Source organism: Sminthopsis crassicaudata, chromosome 2 (assembly GCF_048593235.1).
Source record: "Sminthopsis crassicaudata isolate SCR6 chromosome 2, ASM4859323v1, whole genome shotgun sequence".
Lineage (NCBI taxonomy): Eukaryota > Metazoa > Chordata > Mammalia > Dasyuromorphia > Dasyuridae > Sminthopsis > Sminthopsis crassicaudata.
In genome coordinates, this window is record NC_133618.1 from 589,138,043 (window position 1) to 589,158,719 (window position 20,677).

Here is a 20,677-nt window from a genome sequence, read left to right on the forward strand (position 1 = left end):
TAAGTTCCTAGTTATTATGTGACCACGAGAAGAGAATCTGTATTTTGGAACAAATTCTGAAGTTTGTTTTTACTTCTGGCTATAAAATATCTAACAACAGAATATATCTTCAACAGCATCAGGACTCTGAAGTAGGAGTTTTGCTGTAATTATTCTAGTTGCAACAAATTAATCTCAACAGTAGAAACATCTCTATCCTACCAAATATATATGGTGTCAACCCTTAGGAGAAACAGAGAAGATAGATACATTTCCTCTGTTAACTTAATTTTTTCATAGACTGGCTAGTCTGTTCTCAGAGTATAGGAGAACCTTCCTGGGTCTTTCGGTCTGACTTGGGGTTTACAATTTTTGCCAAATAGACTGGACCCCAATTTTTGGTGCTAAACCCACGTCATAGTTCTCAAGTTGCCCTACCCCTTTTCTTCTAATTTGAGGAGGGTGAACTAAGTAGACTGAGATCTAGAAATTCCTAGAGATCTTTGTTCCTCCAAAGCTTTGGACCTCTGTACCTGTTTTAAAGTGGATATGTGTGGATTTTCTTTTAGATTCTCCCCTCTTCCCTCAAATATATAAAAGATATGATAGACCTTGGAAATGCAATGCTCTGTTTATTTCAGAAAGTCTTTTTTTTTTTTTTTTTTTTTCATTTCCAGATTTGCTGTAAATAAGATTATCTTTTCAGAATGATAATTTCATTTGCTTTCTGGCCATTCATAAGCCATTGCTAGAAGAAACACTGCTAGGTTTAAATCAGTCATTTTCTTCAGTGACTCCTATTTCATGGGATTTATCTGAGGGTGGTAAATGGGGAGCAGAAGGCATGAATCATAGTTCTGTTGGGGTTACAAACACTTAAGAAGATGTATTAGAGCTGGAGGGCTAGTTGGACTGATTGATGAGAGAGCTTATAGCCAATGCTGCAGTTGGGCCTGGGTGCATCTGGAAGGAAACCCAATACTCTCCCTTCAAATCTTGAACCAGAATGTTCAGGGAATTAGGGAGGGAGGAGTCGATTAATGGAATTTTGTAGTTAACTGATGCTTAGCCAGAAAACTTTTTTTTGTGTGAACTATGATTTTTGGAAATCTTTCTTCTTTGCCCATTATTTTCATTTTTTTATTGAAATCATTCTAATTCTCTCCTCATTTGATGGGATTCAGATAGAACAATTCTGGGATGAGCTGATAACCTTGGTATTAGTCTTTTATGTTTAAAGTTCTATGAACTATTGCACACATGGATATAATAACTGCTTTTTATAGTTGAATTAAAACTGTTAGGTTCTCTAGGCTCCCTGAAAACATCCTTGATGCCATTCCAGTAGCAGACAGAACAGAACTGCAGGAATAATATGTTTCTACATGCTGGAGAAAAATCAGGTGAGAACATTCTATACCAGTGAGAGAGGCCAAGGGACTGTTTAATTCAATAAATTGCTGCCGATCTAGTCACCAGGCACTAAGTGCTCAGACTTAGGAAAGCTTTTTGGTCTGTACAGCTTGTAGGTCATGAGTATTTGATGTGATGACATGTTCTAAAAGAATTGTTCTGAAGTTTTTATGGATCATTATTCTCATTCTTCTGTTTTAGATGTTGGGAGTTCAGAAAGAAATGGTTGTGGGACAAGCTGTAATTCTGGACTCTTGGGTGTTTATTGCGTAGCATACTAAACTTTTGCTGGTGGATAAAATAATTTTTTCCCATAATCAAATGTAAGTGTTGGGATGGAAGCTTCTTCTCTGGGCCTTATTAGCCTATAACTTGTTGTTCAGTCATGTCTGACACTTCTTGACTCCATTTAGGGCTTTCTTGGTAATGATATTTTTGTGTAATTTGAATTATTTGCCATTTCCTTTTCCAGCTCATTTTATAGATAGGGAAATGGAGGCAAACAAGGTTAAGTGACTCGTCCAGGGTCACATGGCTAGGAAGTATCTGAAGCAGGATTTAAACTTAAGTTTTCCAGCTTTATCCACTGCACCACCCCGCTGCTCAGTTGACTGCCTAAAACTTAAAGATTTCTTTTAAGCATCACTAAAAGTTTTGGCATTTCTTTACTATAATTCCAGTAGGTAAGCAGTGCAAGTATTGTTGTTCTCATTTTAAAAAGAGAAAAGGGGGAGGGGAGGGTTTGCTCAGGATCATATTGGTCTAATAAAAAAGGAGAGTTAAGAGTAGATGACATCCTAGGTCCTATCCATATCTCAAAGGGCCATGATACTTGATTCCAAGGTGATCGTGAAGAAAAGGGTTTATAAATCTTAGTGGTATTAATATTATGATTGTTGTTATTATGTGACTTAAGTTCAAAGACTGTTCTAGATTGGAATGCATCCCTTCTCTGTCTTTTGGAATCCTTACAGTAGCATTTCCTCTTCAGAGTCCCTTGCCCTCATTAATTGGTATTCTCTTCTTCCTCACATTATCATACATATACTTCCTCCCAGGTTCTTGTCCCCATCATTCATTTCCTTGCCTGTCTTCTTAAAGAATGCAAGCTTCTTGAGGGGAAGATGGATTTTCATTTTTGTCATTGCTTCGCATAGTGCTTTACATACAGCAGCACTTAATAATAAATGCTTATAGGATCTGGGTTGTATAGAAGTAGGATTCTTACCCAACTTGTCCAATGCTATTTTCAACATAGTTCCTAGATTGTAAGCTCCTTGAGGGCAAGGTCCATCTTTTGCTTTTTTCTTGTATCCTTAGGACAAAGTTTGACATATAGCACATAAGAGTTTATTGACTGACATTTTTGTTGTCCTAAATCCATGAATACTTCAGTTTTCCTCAATTCCCTTGTTGATTCAAGAGGTGGGAGAGGGGAATCCAGGAATCCTCAGCATTGAAGGATTTTTCTGAAGAAACAGGTGATGTTGGGGATATAGGAGTTGGGGCGAATGAGGAACAGTAGATCATTGAGGAAGAACTGATGTCTGAGATTGATTTGTGGACTATGAGAGAGGAATTAAATAATCTCAAAATGTTGAATTTATGGGGGTAAACCCTGTAGTTTATGACTCTTGGAGGCAGTTTTGGTTCCCTACATACATATATGCAAAGTGAAGAACTAAAGTCCCATAACACTTTAGTTAGAATAGATTAAAAAAACAACAACCTCAAAACCTTAAAGTAATTGCTAGCATCAGCCAAAACAAACTGGCCATGAAGTCCAAGGTCCTGGTGGATTCCATATGACACTTACTAAGTGACTTCAGCCAAGTCCTGTAACTTCTGTGGGCCTGTGGGCTAGGTAGCCTCTGAGATGCCTTCCAGCACTAGGTCCATGATCTCATTGCATATATCCTTGTCTCCACCACTTGAAGCATCTTTCCTTTGGCACTAATTTAGAAATTTGTGATTCTTTTAAGTCTGAGCTGGGGAAGGTTACTTAGGGAAACCCTTCTTCCTGGAGTAAAAAGATTAGAAGAGAATTATTTGGAATATTCAGAGAATTAACTGCAATTAGGCTACATTAACATATAGACAATGGATGCTACTTACAAGTCATTCTTATCTGTTCACTTTATTTGGGGCAGGAAGGATTTCTATTTATTTGGCCTACATTTTCGGTGGTCTAGGTTTGAGTTGCTGTTAAGTGTTTGAAAGCAATTCGAATCTGTAAAAATGAATGAAATATGTAGTCTTAGGGGGGGGGGGAGAAAGAGGGTAATCATCCCCACCTTTCTAACTCAAAGTTCAGTGAAAAGGGGGAGCAGGAGGGAGAGTCCAAACAAGCAACTATCTTTTTATCCATTTTTTTTTTATCTCCCCCACAGTGCCTAATGACTGGGTACTCAATAAATATTGATTGAATTGAATAGTTCCCAAGCCTTTCCCACTAGTTTAGTCTATCTTCAGTTAATCTAAATTAGTGAAGTTTTACTGTATTGGGACTTTCTTACCCACTCCTTCACCTTTCCTTTCACTCATCTTCTGGTAGGGGTTTGCTGGGGAGGGGGAAACCCACAAAACAAGTGTCTCATCTGCATTTGACCAAGTGATTTCAACTTGATGAGTAAAGACACCAACCTCACCCCTACCTCCCAGCTTCTCTCTTTCCTTTTCCTTGCCCTCTCTTCTTTCTTTATGGGTTCATAAAGGCCCTATCCTTATAGGCCCCAATTCCTTGTATTAAACCCTCTCCTCTTCCTTTTCTGTGGCTGTTGAAAACCCAAAGCATTGAAACTGAAGTACTTGAAAATCCCTATGTGGCTCCAGCTGAGAACACAGGCTGGCTCAGTAGCTGGGGCAGAGTGGGATTGCAAATAAGCATTTAGCCTGGGAAACTTACTTCTTGTGAGTAGTGCAGACTTATTAGGGAGGGAGGGAGGGAGGAAGCAACCAAACTTTATTCTGTTGAAATTGATTTTGCTGTCCAGATGACATACTAATGAGCTAAGTGGTTAGCTCCAAATCATTACTGCTACTTCCCAAGTTAAGTTCTTTAATAGAACAAAACAAAACAAAATCCAACAACAACCAAACCCACAGAAAACAGTACATGTCAGTTAAATGTAGCATGCTTGGGTGTCCCTTGTAATCTCCAGAGAGTAATCTCTTTCCCATCAGGAAAGAATTATATTGTGGTATATCTAGATTGTTTTAAAATTGACCAATTCTATTTTTCAGGGTTTTTTAAAAAAAATTTAGTATTTTTTGGGGGGGGTTGTTTTGTTTTTTTTTTTTATATAAGGAACCCAAAGCATGTATTTAGAAATAAATTTTATTTCAGATATGAATTTTGATAAGGTGCCTATGTAGTGGTTTGGGAAATTTTAAGAAGCTTCCCCCCAAATAAACAAAAATCCCTTTAATATACTGAGGCACATTAGTGATACTGTATAGACTCAGCATTTCTTTGAGGAGAAAGCTAAAACAAAGTCAATAATCTTGTCTATCTAAATCACCAGCTTTAATCCTAAATAATCGATCACTGCTATAGTTGGTATATCCTATAGTATATATAGAATTGGGGGGATTGGTAGGGAATGGGTGTTTCAAGACCCAAGGTTATTTTGGTGGAGAAGCTGCTTGTTTAACAATGAATTTCCTTTCCCAAATGAAGTTCTCATGTCCAAATATCTCTTAGCGATTTATGAAAAGAATTCCTTATTTTGTGGACTGGTGCTTCCCAACTGTTGGGAGTCATATTTGCTACTGTTTCGCCCTCTCCCTTCTCCTGTCTATTCTTTCATTTCTGATAAAGTCATAAGGTGACTATAGGGTTCCTTCTGGTGGTCCCACATCTCGTGCTCAGAGGATTTATTTTGTGTTTCAATTCTCTCACTTTCTTTGTGACATTCCTCTCCTCCCATGTTACCCCTCAGGGACATGATGAGGGGCTCTGGGGTGTGGACTTCTCTTGAGTGATTTGGATTAGGCATGTGTAGTCTGCTGTCAAATAACAAGTGTGTGGAGATAGTTAACTATTGTGTGAGGATTCTGGGGACGGAAAGCCTTCATCTTTTACTTTCCTAATGGACAATTGAGACATTCAGCTTAGGTTTGAAAGGAAAATGGGCCAGAGTGGTCTAGCTGGCCTCCCAGACTAAAGCTGGGGAAAGAAACAAATAGAGAAAAGGATTACTGATAGAGAAGACAACTGGTCCCTGAATCCTGGGAGAGAATGTTTATTTCCCTGCTCTCTAGGAGGGATTTGGAAAGAGCCATAATCCTGGGTTAGGAGTAATTTGTTACAGCAAGATGATACTTGAGTGGCAGGAGGATTCTGGCTGAGGTAGCAGGACTTTTGTTCAGGGGGGTCGTGGAGCTTCCAGAAGGTCAGCCTCCCATAAATCTTCACCCTAGCTTGGGTGTTTGTTCCTCCCTAAGCAAAATTAACCGAAGGCGCCACTGACCTTTCTGCTTCCTGGGTGTAGCATTACGAAGGCATCTCTGCATGTCCATCACAGCCAGAATCTTACAGTAAAGAATTTGGAAAGAACAACCAGAGTGAGGGGCCCGCAGGCCTCTCTTTGCAGTATGATTAAAAACTCAAAAAACAAACAAACAAACAAAAACACCAGCCCAACAATAGACCATGGGCTCTTGCTAGTCTGTAGACTTTCCCTCACTTTTCCCTTTAAAAAAAAAAAAAAAAATTAACTAAAACTACCCAAGATGCATTTTCTTCCTATGAAAATGATAAAATAAGGAAATGAATTTTCTTAAATTTTTTAAAACAATTTTTTTTGATAACTATATTTCAGTATAATTGGTTTCCCTTCAGTCTAATCTATTTTATTTTACACATTTAAGAATATTATTCTGGGAAACGTTCACAGACTTTACTAGGGTGCCAGAGTGGGGTCTATGATAAGAAAAAGTTTAAGAATCCTTTCTCTTTAGCAACCAGGCCTGGTAACAAGGACTGTATTATAGAAGTCACACAGGAGATGGAGACCAGTTAGGATATGAAATTGTGAAATTGGCTGTTTTGTGGTTCTCCCAAAGTTTACTTAAAATTATCTCATCCATATAAATGTTTATTGTAAGGCTAGAATTACCAGTAGTTCTTTGTCAAGCTTTATGAGAAAGGACCAATGGGGATAAAATTCTATAGTTGTACAGTGCTTTGCAATTTACAGTAAACCTTCACATATATTATCTTTGATCTTAATTACCACAGCTGTATCTCCATGAGGGAAATTGAGGCATAGATTTACTGAATGAACTTTGTTAAGGTTATAGAGCTTATGAAAGATTCACATAGGATCACAGATTTGGAGCCAGGAAAGGAGCTTGTAAGGTGATCCAGTGCCTTCCCATTTTATAGATAAGAAAACTGGGACTCAAAATTAACATGTTTTATACTTTACTCAAAAGTTATAAATAGAGTAACTGGTAAAGCTGGCATTTTAACCTGTTTAGTTTGTGTTGTTTTAAAAAAAAAAGTTGATTTTTTTTTTTTAACCCCCTGACCATGACATGTGCATTCGTGTGTGTGTGTGTGTGTGTGTTGGTTGTTTCTCTCCATGAGCTCTTTGAGGGCAGAAATTGATCTCATTTTTGTCTTTTGTATCTATGGTGCCTAGTGCAAAGTGGTTGCTCAACTAGGCTTAATAATTGATTGATTGGCTGCTTTTCCCTCTTCCAAACATCACATTATCTCCTAGCTAGGGACCTAGCCATATTTTTTTGTTTCCAAGTTCAGTAGGATTTTCACCAATCTAGAGATTCCTCTCACCTAAGTGAGAATCAAGTCTGTTTCCTTTAAATGGTCACATGTGTGATCTGTCTCTGTCTCTCTCTGTTTCTCTCTCTGTGTCTGTGTCTGTGTCTGTCTCTCTCTCTGTCTCTGTCTCTGTCTCTGTCTCTCTCTCTCTGTCTCTCTCTCTCTCTCTCTCTCTCTCTCTCTCTCTCTCTCTCTCTCTCTCCTCTCTCTCTCTCTTCTCTCTCTCTCTCTCTCTCTCTCTCTCTCTCTCTCTCTCTCTCTCTCTCTCTCTCTCTCTCTCCTCTCTCTCTCTCTCTCTCTCTCTCTCTCTCTCTCTCTCTCTCTCTCTCTCTCTCTCTCTCTCTCTCTCTCTCTCTCTCTCTCTCTCTCTCTCTCTTTCTCCCCACACACATTGTGTTTTTCAAATTTTGATAGATCAGTTGCTGGCATAAGAAATTAAATGGGCAGATTTTTGGGGAGTTTTGTGGAAGCTGCAGACGAGACACAGCGGAGCAGATGACACAGATGACATTGTAATCAAATACTTAACTCAAATTATACAGTAGGGCATTATAAACACTCCATAAAAAAAAAAAGAAAGAAAGAAAGAAAGAAGAACATGCAGACTTCTTTTCTGGTATAAAGGGAAAGCCAAAAATTTTTATGCAGATTTTCTAGATTGTGGGAGTGTATATAACCCTAACCCCCATGATGTGGAAGAGATAACTGTTATATCTTTTACACACATTTCTTTTTCTTTTTTTTTTTTAATTCATTTTTCCAAATTATCCCCTCCCTCCCTCCACTCCCTCCCCCCGATGGCAGGTAATCCCATACATTTTACATTTTACACACATTTCTAAGGATGTGTCTATATAAAGCTTATCTGAGATTCAGTGATATTGATTAAAAATAAATAAAATGAGGATGTATTCTTTCCATTTATAGGTGGAATGGTTACTCAGAAAAGCAGCAAGTGCAGTGCCAGAGAGTTCTTAGCTGAGTCAAGAGACTTTTTCTCTTGTCTTAATTGTGCCCCTAACTTTGTAAATAATTTTGGTCCTTTTTAATATTTGATGTTTGGGGGTCCATGTGATGTGAATCCAAGCCATTAACATTTTGTAACTAATTGAAGGTCACACTGTGATGGAATCTGGAATAAGTACCCAGATTTCCCAACTCTTTTCTAGGCTTCTATTTACTCAACAATGCTTCATTCTTCTCAGCTGTTAAAATTCCAAGATGATTCTCTCTCACTTTTAGCAACTTATTATTAAAACAATCATATCATCAGGACATCCCTCCCTTTCCCTCCTTATCTTCCCCCTCCTCCCATTTTTTCACTCAGGGAATTCATTGTAGTCCATTTATTTTATTAAGACTCTTACAGTACCTACTTCTGAGCATGGCAGGCATGGTGCCAACTCATCATTCCTTCTCATTTAATCTAAAAGCTGCCAAAATCAAATTTGTATTATGTATTTGTTTCCTAAGAATCTAAGTTGGATTTGGAAGCTGTGTTTCCAAGAAGAATTAGAATTATTTTATGCATTTTTTTTTTTTTGTAGTTTAACATTACCCATCATGTTCTTATGTTTTCTCTCTCTCTGTCTCTCTCTCTTTCTCTCTCTCTCTGTCTCTCTCTGTCTCTCTCTCTCTCTCTCTCTCTCTCTCTTTTTTTTTTTTTTAAAGCTGAGAAAGACTTAAGAAATGAGCACATTTTAAAAACAAGAACGTTCCAGATCCAGTTGGGTACATCTAGTTATATTCAGTCCAGTTCCCCTAGTAATTTCCAATTCATACAATTATAGGGTTAGGACTGGAAGTGGCTTCAGGCTTTATTTCATGTAACTTCCTTACTTTACAGATGAAGAAGCCAAGATTCATAGGAGTTAGAAATGTGATCAAGTTCACCTAGATAGCAAATGATGGAACCAGGATTCAAGCCTTGTTTCTTTTACCCGATATCTAGCCCTCTTTCCCCTATGTCTGCTTATTATTTGACATTCATTCATTCAACAAATATTTATTAAATACTTTTTGTGTCTTAGGTTCTGGGAGAAACAAAGATGGTTAAAGGATAATTCCTGCACAAAGTGAATTCACCATTTTGTAGAGGAATTTATGGGAAGATTCAGATGAGTACAATTTAGGAACACTCGGTTCTTGCTTGGGTTCTTGAACTCATAGCTCATGGTGTTTCCTAGGACTTTAATAAGAAAAGATGATCCTGGAACGATGATGAAGTTATAACGAACTACATATCTGCTGTGGAACTTTAGTCCTTTGGAACTGGAAGGACATTTAGAAATTATTTGATTCCATCCCTTTCAGACTAGATAGAGTTAGGTAGTTAAATCCCCTTATAATTGGGCTCCAACTTATCTTTTTTTTTTTTTTTTTAATAAAGCCTATGGAGTTCATTATAACTTCTCTTCATTTCAAACACAACAACAAAAAAAGTCTTTCCCCTTAATTTAGAGAGATAACATGCAATGACAAGGAAGATGGAATGGGAAGATAGAATGGAAAGGTAGCCTGAATAGAGCAGTAGATTTAAAATCATTAGGACCTAGTGGGTTCACTACTACCTCCATAGACATATCCTACTTGTGTGACCCTGGGACAAGTTAACAAATCCCTCAGCCTCAGTTGCTTCATGTATGAAATAACATTGCACCTACCTCCAAGAGTTGTTGCAAAACATATGCATAGATTGTTTTTAATATTCACCCTTGCAAAACCTTGTGTTGCAATTTTTTTCTCCCTCCCTTCCCTTCACCCCCTCTCCTACACTGCAAGCAATTTAATATATGTCCAACCTATCTTTTCAGGTTTTTTTCTTCCTGGTCCTCCTCTCATTTCATGAAGAAGCTGAGATTCAGTGAGAAAACAGACTGACTGTTTCTCAGACCTGAATTTATTAAGCATAGTTTTCAAAATGTAGGGGAAAAAGTGATGATGGCAAAATGTAACTTCCATATCATGGAAATGTTTCTAGATTTGTGTACTTTTAATATCCATGCAGAAAGAAGTGACAATTTGCTGATGGAAAAGAGTTGAAAGCAGTGATAGTCACTCAAATCTCCACAGCCTCATATTATCTTACAAAATCACAATTTAACATTATCTGTGTTGTGTTGTATTTTTCTTCATTTTGTTAAATATTTCCCAATTTCATTTCAATCTAGTGCTCTACAAATGACACTTCTGGTTTAAAGCAAGGACTTGTGAATGGTTTTGAGGAAAGGTGAATAAAGCTGTGACCTTGAGCAACTACCCACCCATGAGAAAATTACTTTCACAAGTAGCCTTAGTAGTTCTTACGTAGAAATGGGACTCTCTTTGGTTCAGTAACTTCAAGGATTCCCAATTTCATCTGTGTACTTCTTTTCCTGACAGATAGAAATCCTTTGTGACTTGTTAGAGCTAGTCCTTGGGAATTGGTGTCATTGGAAACTCAAGTGATTAGACTAAATTGAATCACTGCAAGTCAACTTGATGACTCTCCAAACTCAGTTAAGTTGGTCTTTGTTCAGAAGGCAGACAAGCCATATACCCATGCCTGTACTGAGCAGTTTGAAAAGAGATCTGAGGTGATGGTGAGATTCAGGGAAGGATTTAGGGACTGGCAAGATGTTTGCAGATGGGGTGTGTGATGACTTTTGGAGTCATTTTTAGATAAGGATAACTGAGGATCAGAAAGGATAGTAGAATCCTGGCAGAGGGCTGGAGGAAAGGAGATGGAGGGATAGTATAGAAGAGTGATAAGAAGGGAGAGAAATCATTGGGCCAGAAATCAGAAGGCTTGTTTTCTAGTCTATCACTCACTGATCATGACTTTTAATCTCTGTTGATCTCATTCTACTGTCTATAAGATGAAATGGTCGTACCCATCCTGCCTACCTAAGAGTGGTTGTGAGCATCTAATGAGCTGATAGATATGAAAGTACATTGAAAAACTATAACATGTTGGACAAGTTTAAGCTGGTGATATTATTGTTAGGTACCACTTAGAAATGCTTAGCTATATGTATTTAAAATAGAAATAAGAGGTATTCTTAAGGCTGAGAAATTCAAAGTCAGTGCTAATGTTTTCCATTTTTAGAATTCTGCTCTGGTTGTCCTTTGAGTACTGAACAATAGTTCTGTATTGCCTTATGGGAAGCACCTGTACTCCATAGCTGTGGTCCTTGACCATTCCAATGTTAGTTTTTGATAATTTGACCATATTTTCCTTTGCAGAAATGGTCGCTTTCAAACCTCTGATTTTTTTCTTCTTCTTCCCACTCCTGTACACTGTGTGCTCAGTCTTCTGATAGCCATGGTTTTCTCTTCAGTTAATACAGTGACTCATTAAACTGCTTATCTTGAATTCCAGTCATCAAAAAGTAGAAATACCTGGATTATTTTTTTCACACACCCTTCATTTTGCTTTTATGAGAGAGACAAGAGACAAATGAATAGTTGGATATATTATGGGATTTTTTCCAAAGTCAAACTTCCTAGGCATGCCCTTAGGTTAGTGAACTTCTCTCCTCTCCATGCATATATGGGACAAGACAGTGGAACTGGGTAATGAAGGTGATGACTCTGAGACCAGACAAGATTTTGACATGAAAAATCCTGAGTTGCCTTCCGAAATTATGTTTCATTATATTTTAGTGTTTCACCTGTTCCAAGTCTTTCCTCTAGCATCATACTCCAACTGATGGATTTAGTCAGTCAGATAACCAGATAATTTTGTCTCTGATAGTACCTATCACCCAGTTTCTCAGGGTCTTAAGTTTTTAATCTGTAAAGTTGAGGTAGTTGGGCTAGATAGATGGCTTCTGAGTCCCTTCCAAATCTAGATCTTTGATCCTGTGAGCTAGCCTCTATCTTTCAGCAGAGACCTCATTGTTTATTAACAGAGAAAACCAGGCCCTCTCTTATGAACTGTCTTGTTTTTTTTTCTTCTCTTTCAATCAATCAATCAATCAATCAACATTTATTAAATACCAATCATTGTACTTAGCATTGGGCATATAAAAAGAGGCAAAAAAACCCAGTTCCTGGAGGCAATTAACATTTTACAGGGAGACAACTTATACACAAATATATACAAAGCAAATTATATGCAGCTTAATAGGAACTAATTGAGAGAGCAAAGATCCTTCGGTTAAAAGTTTGGGGGTTTCTCATAGGAGTGGGGATTTTAGTTGAATCTTTGATTTCTTGAGGAAATCAGGGAGGTCAGTAGTTGGTATGTATCTGCAAAAGCCGTATGTCCTCATGTAATTCTATTTTTCACTTCACTATCAGAGAGTGAAATTGTCTATCTTTTTACCACCTGCCTTCCAAATCTTATTCTTTCCTTCCTCTAATGAGCTCCATGAATCAATATCTCTCATCTTTATTTTTTTCTTCTACTGGTTCCTTCTTCTTTTTGGACATTAAGCATATTCCAGTCTCCTAAATCCTAAACAAACCTTTTCTTTAGCTTACTGTCTTTCAAGCTGTTTTATAATAGCCTTATGAGCAGATAATACAAAGATTTCTAATTTTGCATATGAGGAAATTTAAACTTGAAGGTTAGGTGACTTGCTTGGATCACTATGCTGGTACCTTGACCTTGAAAAGTTAAAGCTTGGATCCATGTCTTTCTGATTTTGAGCTCAGCATTTCTGCCATAACTTCTTCCTTCTTTCTATAGTTAAACTTCTTTGAAAGGGTAGTCAGCATTTTCTATGGTTTTTTTTTTTTTTTTTTAATCACCTACTAACTCCTTATAATCTGATTTTCATTGCTGTCATTATACTAATATATCTCTATGTTAAATCTCTTTTATGGCTTTTATCTTAACTTAATCTTCTACAACTTTTGAGAGCCTTGATTATTCCCTCTTTCTTGATGGACTTTAGATGCTTTCTTCAAATGTCCTTCATACCTGGCTTGTTTATTTGTTGCCTTTCTCTTTCTCTTTGTGTCTCTTTCTGCCTCTATCTCAGTTTACTTTTTGTCTCCTATCTCTCTCTCAATGTTCATCAGTTTTTATCTCTGTTTCTGTCTCTTTCTCTCCCTCTTTTGCTCACTTTTATGGTTTAATTGTTCCTTTTGTGTCATTGACTCCCAATGAATATATTTCAAGCTTTTCCCTAAATAATTCCTCATTTCTAACTTTTTTAAACAGGTATTTTCTTCTGATGTCCCCTTAGCAATATCTAAAACTAAATTCATCGTCTTTCTATCTAAACCTACCTCTTTCCCTGTCTTTCCTATTTCTGGTAATAGTAAAGTTTCTGAGTCACCCAGACTTGGAACCTTGTAGTAATCATTGATTGTAATTGTTCTAATATTAATTTCTACACACAACTCCAGTCATTTGCTAGGTCCTATTGTTTCCTATTATATAAGCACTGCTTCTTTTCCCCTGTCTTCTTAAACTATTGTAACTCAAATCCAGGCCCTTATTTCCTCTCACCTTGACTAGTGTAATCCTCATTTAGTTTTCTGGCCTCCAGTGATTCCTCATTACTAATTTTAAGGCCTTCCGTAATATGACTTCCACCTATCCTATTTTCTCCTTTTTTCCATATTATTTTCCTTCCCATATGCTGTGTTTCAGCCAAACTAAACACTTCTGTCATGTCCTTTCTTAGCACCTAATATTCACATAGAATAAATTCCTGGAATATGCTTCTTCATCTCTGCTGTTAAATTATTGTTTTTTTTCAACACTCAACTGTGTAATTTACACTGCTCCTTGATTCCTCCCCCCATATTATTCCATTCCTCAGATTTTATTATATAATTTTATATCTTTTTCCTTATCATAATTGGCCTTGTATTATATTATTCTGTGTGTGTGTGTGTGTGTGTGTGTGTGTAAGTCATATTCCATCCATTAGTTTTAATCTCTTTAAGACCAAGGATTGGATCATTATACATCTTTGTTTTCCTACAGTGCTTTCCATTTTATGAACTACTGTTTATTGAAATAATGGTTTTTGGTTTTTTTGAAACTCTTAATTTTCATACAAATATATGGTAGCTTCCAGTTAATCCAAATAGAGTTGTAATTTGAATACCTTAACTTTCAACAAATCTGGCTAAATGATAATTCATCATATTGAAAAATTACATGTGAGTTCTATTCGCTATAAAGTTAAACAAACAACTAACCTGTTGCAAGATAGAGGAAGACGGTCATTTGTTCTTCTTTCTTTTATTACAGTGTAGTATTTAAATGATTATTCAAGAGGGTAGTATGTGTGCATTCATATCATGGTTAGTTTTATACTTGTCTTTTAAATTTTAGGATTAGATTATAGAGCAGAAGAGGACCTTTGAGGCATCCAATTGAACTCCTTCATTTTATAGATTGAGGAACTGAGGCATAGCGTAATAAAAATGACTTTGTCAGAGTCACAGATATCGTAATAGGGACAGGACTTAAAGTTAAGCCCTTTGACTAAGCAGAGAAAGTCTTTGGTTCCAAGCTCTTGTCAAGGTTCATCTTTGTTGTAAAAGGTGAGGATTTGGAATCTTGGTGTCCAAGTCTTTGATGTATCTCCAACTGGCTGTGTGTCTTTGGGCATATTGTATTTCCCCTCTAGGTTTCAAATTTCTTCATCTGGTAAATGAGGGTGTTGGCCTAGGCTCTAACTTTGAAATATTTCTGAGTAGACATGTTCATACTTCATTATCTTTTATTTAAATATTTGTAGTGGTAAAAAAATAATAATAATTTTCAGTATTTATATATTGCCTTAAGGTTTGCAAAATCTTTTCTGTTCATGTATTATCTCACCTGAACTGATCTTTGTAACTGATCTTTACTTTGTAAAGTAGGAGCAATGTTATTATCCCTATTTTACAGATAAGTAGATTGAGGTTGAGAGCTAGTTTGAATTTTCCAGCATCACATAGCTAGTAACTTCCTTAAGCAAGATTTGAATTCCTGTATCTTTCTCTCTGAGGTAGGACATAATGGATAGAGGGGACTCCTTGGAGTAAGACCTGGATTCAAATTCTTAATTTGCTAGTGCCCCAGTAACATCTCTAAGACTGAATCAGAAGTGAGTTTTTGATGGAAAATTTATTGAGTAAAAAATACTGTAGATATACCTCTTTTAATCGATTTAATGAAAGCATGAGATTAGGCCAAATAATGTTTTAGGCACCTTAGTGGGTGCTAAAAGCTGCTGATCTTTAGTGTTAGCTCAGATTTCCACGAATGAAGATTTGTGCTTCAGGCTACCCTCCAACTTTTTCCACCAAAGAGGGGTATGCTTGTGTGTATGTATATGCTTATGCTATGTGTGGGGAAGGGCAGAGAAAGACAGAGGAGGGAAAGAGGGAGACTGAGGGAGGGAAGGCAAGGGAAGGAAGGAGAGGGAGAAGAGAGAAAGAGGAAGAGAGACTGGAGGAGACAAAAAGAGGGGAGGGAGACTGACAAGATGTCTTCAAAATTAATATCAGTACATATTAATGACATGAAACATAACTGACCAAGGCAATTATTAATAATTATTTATAATAATGCAGTTAAATTGTGCCATACTTTCTTCAGAATAAGCCAGTGAGTTTAGTTGTTCAGTGGAGTCTGACTTTGAGATCGCATGGACCATAGCATGTCGGGCCCTTCTATCCTCCACTACTTCCTGAATTCTGTTCAAGCTCATGCTTATTGCTTCCATGACACTCTCGATCCATCTTATTCTCTGCTGGTCCCTTCTGTTTTTGCCTTCAGTCTTTTTCAATATCAGGTTCTCTTCTAATAAGTCTCAATCTTCTCATTACATGACCAAATTATTTAAGCTTCAGATTCAGTAATTCTCCTTTCAGTGAATAGTCGAGTGAGCCATGTAGCACATTAATTTTATCCCCATTTCACAGATAAATCTAGGAAAAGTTAAGTGCTTTACCACATGACCACATAGCTTGTTAATTGTCAGACTTAGAAGTAGCTCTTTTGACTTCCAAGTCCAGCATTCTGTTTATTATGCCATGTTGTCTCTCATTATTTAGACTATGTTCATATATCCTAACTGACACTGTGTAAGAGATGGGTAAGATTGACTTGGCTGGATATCACATTTCTAAGCAGCTCTTCCTAAATAGATGGGCACTGATCTTTTCCCTCGACTCTCAAGCTGGTTTCCTGTTCTGGTTTATATAAAATTCAACAAGTAAAGTTTACAGGTAACAAACAAGCAGATGGTGTTCTGGCCATAAAATGCCCTTCAGTAAAAATTCGTGTACTCTCCCTTACACACACACACACACACACACACACACACACACACACACACACACACACATTTTTCCCCAAGAAAGGAAAATGCTTCTAATGTCAAGAAAGTGAGGAATTTCACCTCAAACAAGAGAATTATCTTTGTGGTTTGATTTTCTTGTTGATGATTTTCTTCAATGGGAGGTTATGCCAAAGTCTCTGGGGAAATGTGTGAGAGATTTTTGAAAGTGTGAGCCTTTTTCCAACCAGATTTGTAGAGGGTATTTTGCTTTATTTTTGCTCTTCCATTTCAGAAAGACGGGGTAGTTATTTGGGTGAGACTGTGGTCTAGTGGTTACAACTTGGGACAGTGAGTCAGAGCCCCCTGGCTCTGACTATTCCTAGTTCTCTGCTTGAGTCACCAGCCCATGAAGGCCTAGCCCAAAAAGTTACTGTGGGCCACTAAACATATTTTCTTGCGATAAGCTATTTTGGATTTCTTTCTTTGCCAACTTGTTTCTTAGATGTAAGGGAGATTTGCTGTTTTATGGTTATTTGAAGGACCTTTTTAGCCATCTACCATACAAGCAAGTAAAAAGTTAAATGCTGTCATCCATCTGATCTACCAAAGGTAAAAAGGAAGAGATGTTTCTCTGTACAGAATGTAAAAGAAAAGGTGGAGTTTGTGATAGTTTTATTATTTTTTTTAAAGATTCCTTCTTCCTTTAAAAAAAATTAAAAGGCCTATTAAAATTGTCTCCAATGCAATATTCCATCTGCCATGTTCTTCCTCATCAACTCTTTCAATGGGGAAGGGGACTTAGAGAGAGAGAGAGAGAGAGAGACAGACAGACAGACACTAGGCCCCATCCCTGGAACATTGGAAGCCTGCAAAGAACTGGATTACGTGTACATTGTTGTATGGAACCTAGAAAAGAAAATTTAACTTCCTAATTTTGCAGATGGGCAATTTTGAGTACCACGCAGAGAGAAGAAATGATTTCTCCAATGTCAAAAAGTAGATGAAACAATGACCCAGGCTTGAATGATAATTCTTAGTTTTGTTCCTTTAGGATCATATTGGGAATACCAAAACTTCTAACCCAGTGCCCTCAGCCATCATTCTGAGAAGCAATGCTTATGCAGATGTAGCTTGGTACCTTGTTTCTCCATATGTTATAGTTAATAAAGACCTAAATTAGAAAGTTTTTTTTTCTTGCTTGCTTGCCAAAAAAGGCCTTAGCATTGTTATATAGTTCAACATCAGGTACTGCTAGCATTTTATCTGTGAAAATGACACTAAAAAAGACATCTTACCATCTGCATTGTTTCGGTGCCTTAAGAACCATGGGAATTTTCTATTCGACTTGTAGCTGAAATCTTTCATATGTGTTGTATGCCTCTTTAGAATATGAGCTCCTTATTTTTTTTTCAGGTCCAATGTGTTTTATTTATTTTATTTTAATTTAATTTATTTTATATATTTATATATATTACATATATTTATTATTATTTTATTTTAATTTATTTGGCTAAATTTTGCATTCTTTCATGAGTCTTTCCATATTTTTATGTTGCCCATATTTGTCTTTCTTAATGGTGATAGAGTACTCTATTATATTGATATATTTCCATCAAATTTGACAGCTTGATGAATTGTCCTTGAGGGATATTCCTGCCTAAATTAACTAAAGCTAGTCATTAGCATTTAAGCATGTTCTACTTTGAACTTTGCAACCTTTCTTTTGCAGTATTCAATATAAAGTTTATATCGTTAGACTATTTTTATCATAAAACTTGCAAGATTAAATATATCTTAAAATATTTAAGATAGGATATTTTAAGTATATCTAAGATATTAAGTATATCTTAGATATATTTAAACTTAAGAGTTTATTCTAGATTTAATATTACAAAAATTTTTGGGATAATTTTGAGCACTCACCATGTTGAGAACATCATTCTAGGCATTGGGGGAGATGAGGAAAATTAAAAAGAAAATGATGAGTTCCTTATGAGTGGCATTTGCCTTACTTTTCTTTTTGCATCCCTAGTTTTTATCTCAGTGCTTTATACACAGTAATTACTTAATAAATGCCTCATTCATTCATTCATTCTTTTAGATTCATAGATTTAAAATTTTAAGGGATCTTAAAAGCTATTGATTCTTATCCTCCCATTAGATGGAAGAAGAAACTGAGGGAAAGCTATATTAAGTGACTTGTGAAGGTTCACCTAGGAAGGAAGTAGCAGAGCCAAGATTTGAACCAGTTTTTCTATGCTCCTTTATTCTTCATCCAGTAGAGTGCTTCTTCCTCAATTTCTCAATAGAGTTGAACATTCCAGGACAAGAAGATGGCACTGATTTGTTCTTTTCTGGAGGGCGGGGGGAGGAGGGGTTGCTCTGTGGTGGGGGAGGAATTTGAGAACTTGGGGATGTTTACCTTTTTCTCTGTCTGACAATTTAACAGGCTCTAAAACCTTCTTTGATTTCTCTCAAGTACGATGGCATAACCTGAGTTTTGGGGTCTTTGCACAGAGAAAAGCCTAAAGCTTAACTTAAGCTCCCTAAGACATATCATAAAACACTATTTTGGAAAAAACCCTAATGATCCATGATCAGAACATTATTATTAAACAAGGGATTGAAATGCTTAAGCCAAGATGGCCTTATTTTTAAAAAATGAAAACCGAGTCGAGGCCATTTCATCAGTTTTCAGTACCATAATTCCCACAGCCCCTTTTGATTCCAGTTTGCTGAAAAGTTTAATGTTTTTGTAGGCAATTCATAATTTCCACGTTGAGGCGGCTAAGGAGGAAGAGAGCCTGAGCCAGTGGTGTTTTCATAGTGGGATGGTGGGAATTTTTTTCCCCTTCTAGAATGTAAAATGAGTGTCAAACTTCTGGGAAAAATCTGGTGAGAAGTATTCCTAGTCTTTCTCAAATCTAAGACACCATCTTCTTCAAGATGTAGTTAGGACCCCAAAGAATAGAATTTCCTGCTAGTTAGCATCACAAGGAAGGAAAGGATTTTACTTTTGGCTGCAATAGTATTTAATTTTCATTTTACTTCTTATTAATAAGGACCTATTGCAGAAGTAGACAAAATCTGTTAAATCCATCTTTTCTTTCTTTTTGGGGGGGAGGGATGTGAGTATGTATAAAATCACTTCCTTGTCAGAGTTCTGACCATGTCTTCATGTCCCTGGAGTTTTTGGTTTATAATCTCTGGTGTCATTCACTGAATTGTGGGGGCCCTGCAATTATGTGTAATATCATGTCATTGTTAGAATTGGTGGGAGTGGAGGGAAAGGAGGTGTTTGCTCCAAGGTAACTCTGGAAGCCCGTATGCCCTTTCTTTACCATCTGGATTTAGTTAGCTGTCTCTCGGCAGTGGGGCCGAGTCTCATTTCCTCCGACCAGTAATGTTATATAGGCAGTGATCCTGTTCTGCCCTAACATAATTGAAAATTATGTGTATTGTAGGCTCTCAGTGCTGAAATGTAGGCTCGTAAAAATATGTGGTGCAGGTAGCCTGTGGAGATTGGATCTGGCACACAATGAAGCTTTTATGTAAAGTAAGAATTATAAGCCTTCACATTAATATTGCATTATGGGAATGACAATTTGTGAGCACAGGAGCCCTTGATGGAGGCCTGGAGCATAGTAGGTGCTTAATAAATGCTTGCTGATTGACCTAAACAAGACTGTTGTTTCATATTTTATCAGAAGGACGAGCCTCTGATTTGGCTTGTGCAGTGTTTGATGCAGGAACCATTCTTTGGCCTTTGCCACAGGAGCTGGTATTTAAGGGTGGGTTGAGGTTCAATGTGACTTTGTTCTGGCATTTTTGTTTTTTAAAGTTGTGGTGGAAAGGTGAGTATTGGCATATTGCCATTTTGGTAGGCCTCAAGGAAATGACTCTGTGGAGTGGTTTTGACCAGTGTAGCCCATGTGTTTATGTGGTTGGTGCCCCCTAAGTGAGAATGGGAAAAAGTCAGAGGCACACAGTCTCCCCACAGCAGGCTGAACAAACTCCCATAGTAGTCATAGAATAGTAGAGTTGCAAGGGAAAGTTAGATCAGTGTTAGAACCTTTTCAATTTTAGAGGAAGAAAATGAAGTTCTGACAGATTTTACAATATGCCCATGAGCCTGTAGTCGGTAGTAGATTTGGGAATAGAGGTCTCTAGATATCTATCTCTGAGCAGCAGACTGATGCTATGGTGTCAGACTAAGAAATAAAATGTTTGGTGTTTGGGTCCCAATTATTCCTTTCTCCCACCATGTCTAGAAGTGCCC

The 20,677-nt window shown here is 37.1% G+C and overlaps 1 protein-coding gene across 22 annotated transcripts in view; it reads left to right on the top strand.

Annotated features, from left to right (window-relative positions):
• Positions 1–20,677, top strand: part of TCF7L2 (transcription factor 7 like 2) — a 226,281-nt gene that overhangs the window by 68,550 nt on the left and 137,054 nt on the right. The window lies entirely within an intron of this gene.